Raw genomic sequence first — 3,909 nt, forward strand, 5'->3', positions numbered from 1 at the left:
ACCCACAGCATATCCCTTTTTTTTCATTGACTGCGGAAGTACAGTACAGGATGTGCATAGAAATGGAAACCTTGAAGAGGACAATCATAACGTTCATATTTTAGTTCAACAAGGTTTTGTTCCCGTGAACTACATAAGTAATATTGTATTGTACTTAATCCGGATTTGTTCCTAAATTGTTTAAATGTTCTGGCTACAGGCTTATATATGTTTAGAATATAGAGTCTAAACTTAAAGTTCTTCCTCAAAATATGGCCAAATGTTTATACTACAATTCCAACATAACGACTTCGGAGTGCCGCGCCATAGCTCAAGCGGTTAGTCGCTGGCTTCCCACCGCGGCGGCCCGGGTTCGATCCCGGGGTCTGGTCAAGTGGGATTTGTGGTGGACAAAGTGGCGCTGCGGCAGATTTTCTCCGAGTACTTCGGTTTCCCCTGCTAGTCTTCATTCCACCAATTGCTCCACAATCGCCCTCACCTATAATCTGAGGCTGGTACAGTAGGCCAGAAGTGGAAGCAGTAAAAGGGACTTAGTCCCACCCCACTGGCAATAAGAGAAATTATTAACGACTGGAGAATAACGGTTCATGGCATCCATCAACACAAGCTCAGCCAAGCATACTTTCCCAATTGGTAACACTGTGTACAGGCCCACTGTTGTCAACAGTTGCTTGCGGCTTACTCATCGCTCCTTTCGATAGACGCAATACATTCTTCTAAACGTCTACAAACTTCTGCCACACTACATAGCGTCACATCTCAGAAGACTGCGCCCTTCATCTTAAAGTCCTTTCATTAAGAGAAATAATCTCTCTGGCCTAACAAAGCGAACTCGCCTCTGGGACTGTCGAGTGTTGAGAATGTACCCTTTACAGACCATTTGGTTCAGCAGTCACAACAAAATAATTCTGAAATACCTTGGGAACATGAACCTCCATTTTCATTATATGTCGTGGGGAAGCGTTTGGCTCTCCAAAAAAGAACGATTATAATATGTATTTTAATTAAACGAAAGCGTCTAAAAAGTACCTATTCTTCCGACCGTCTACCCGCAATTCAGAGTTGCCAAACTGTTTCACTAGTTTATTGTTAACATGAATAAGTGAAGAAATGAGTGCATAGCGTAACAATTTTTCCGCATTTGATAAATTTTGCTTAATTAACTCGTCACCCGCATGGCTTGTGGAAAAGTGGACATAAATGCCTATCTTATTTGTCTTTTCAGCATTTGTTCGAAATGTCTTTTCACTCTGACAAATATTTAGCGAGCTTGTTTCGAGATGAATACAAAAACACATGCAAGTTTTCATGTAGTGTCGGTTATTTTGTGACGGAATATTGGAATATGACGAAAGATTTTAGTACAACTCAATATAAAAGTTGATTAAAATACGATCTGCAGTTCTCGAGTTGTTACATGCGGACGGACAGACATATATGGTGAAGTTAACAGATGCATTTCGCAACAAGGAGACAATACTTAATTTTCAATACAATAACGCTCGTAGTGTAACGATCACTTTTATTTTCAATAAATAGATGGCCTACACGTTTACTTACAATTCAGGTCGAACGGAGCTTTGTGTAATTATTCTCGAATATATGTGCCTTCAATAATCTTCGCGAAGGCCACTGATGAGTGTTGAATATGCAAGTTCGGAAACGTACGAGTATGCGTATCACGACAGTTTTTCGGCTTTAGTTCCCTTGTGTTTAAGTATCTTCAAACAAGCAAGACCCGGCAAATTGTTTCTGGGAATACAATGCACATTTCGGTTTTTCTTCAATTTCTGTTCGAGATATGTTTCCAATAAACATGTTGGAAGTTACGCTAGATATGGGCGCAGAAACGCATGCAAGTCTTCAAGTGTCTGTTATTTCTGTCAGATTTTGACCGAAATTTAATGTGTGAGACAAATTTAGGTAAAACTTCCCAATATCAAAGTTCACCAATATCCTCTCAGCGGTTCTAGATCTGCTTCATGCATGAGATACGAAGACGGACGGTGAGACTTAAATGTGGGTTCCGTGAGGTTGTCATCTAACTTAAAAAAATTAGCCCCATGGAACCGAGTCCTTCCTGAGAAGCCACAAAATTATAGTTTTGTATATTCTAATTTTTGTTTTTAGACAGCAGATGAGATGACAAATGGTTCTGAACTGAATTGTAACAAGAATAACCCCGTCTTAATTTCCTCCTGAATCAGGCTTTGTTTTGTTATAGTGGTTCCCAAATATCTGAAATTTGCCACATTTTCAAAATATGCCATGATGCCATGATTTAACCTGCAGTTTGTTGATGAGATAGCAGTATATACTTAGTTTTCTTTGTGTTTACTTTAGACCAACCTCCTTACTAGTGTCAATTAAAGTTTGCGTGTCTCTCTTTATGGTATATATATATATATATATTATCACCCAGTAGATTCACATCATCAGCATAGACCAACAGCTGACATACCCCATTTAATTTCAGTCCCCCTGGTTTTCTTGGACCTTCTTAATGGCACATTCTAAAGCAAAGTTGAAAAGCAATGGTGGTAAAGCATCTCCTTATTTTAGACCAGTGTTTCCCAACTTTTTTGATGCTACGGACCCCCTGTACCGAATGTTAATTGACTACGGCCCCCATAAAACCCAAAATGGAAATTATTTATATTTTACATATCATGAAGGTGAAGCAGTAACTTACAATTTTACAACACTAAATGTGTCATTTATGACAATAAAATACTGTTATAAATGGAGCTTATTCGGAAGATCACAAATATATCAATTAGGCCTAATATTATGAATTTAACACTCACCTAATCAACGATCCACACTTTAACAACCGATCCATATCTAAATAAGATCGTGAACAAACTGAAAATCAGAAGTTTCGTTGTGAACTCAATTATTTGAACAAAAGCAGAAAAACTGAATATTAAACCGAGAAAAACACACTTGTATAATATTATAAAAATTCAGTGCACAAAAACTAAAGACACACAGATTGTTCACTCTGCCACTGAAATTAATAAGAAACGTGGTCAATGGTCCCAGCTTTATTCCCAACCAAAGAGGGATGGATTTGGTGGGGAGGGGGAGAATGGTCAGACAGCAGGTAAGCAGGACAACAGTCCACCCTGAAACACGGGTCTGAGATGCAATGGGCCGACCAAAAGAAAATGTCCTTCGAAAAAAGCTACACAAATCGTTGGTTATTCACCTCTGCTTTACAAAGAGAAGGTACCGTTACGGTACCAACAGTCCCGTTAAATTTTACTTCAACCATGGGCCTCAAGAGCCAGAGATATACATTGCAAATATCCCAGGTGTGAGGAACATGATAAGATAAAGTTTAATGAAAATAAACTATCCCGCGGACCCCCGAGGGTCCGCGGACCACAACTTGGCAACCACTGTTTTAGACCATTCTGGATAGGAAAACTTATCACACAAATGTTTGTCTGTATGGACTTTCCATATGTCTTGTTTAAACATATTTTAATCAGCCTAACTAGTTTCACAGGTACCTCAAACTCTTATCAGAATAGTGCACAATACTGCCCTCCAAACTGAGTCATATGCTTTCTTGAGGTCTATGAATAACTGATGTACTGTCTCATTGTACTCTCACTTCTTCTCCAGTATCTGACAAATGCAAAAGATCTGATCAGTAGTTTATCTGTTATGTCGAAACCCACACTGATGATCCTCAATAATTTCATATATGTATGGGCTTAACCTTGAGAGAAGAATATTTGATAAAATCTTGGTATCAAGTTGACAACAGTGATATCCCACAATAACTACTACGGTCACTTTTATCGCCCGTCTTGTGAACTGGTACTCCTTCCATTGAACAGGTAAATTTTCCTTACTCCAAATAGAATTAATTAGCTTATGGATCTTAGAACATAATAT

Source organism: Cryptotermes secundus, unplaced genomic scaffold, assembly GCF_002891405.2.
Source record: "Cryptotermes secundus unplaced genomic scaffold, Csec_1.0 scaffold557, whole genome shotgun sequence".
Classification (NCBI taxonomy): domain Eukaryota; kingdom Metazoa; phylum Arthropoda; class Insecta; order Blattodea; family Kalotermitidae; genus Cryptotermes; species Cryptotermes secundus.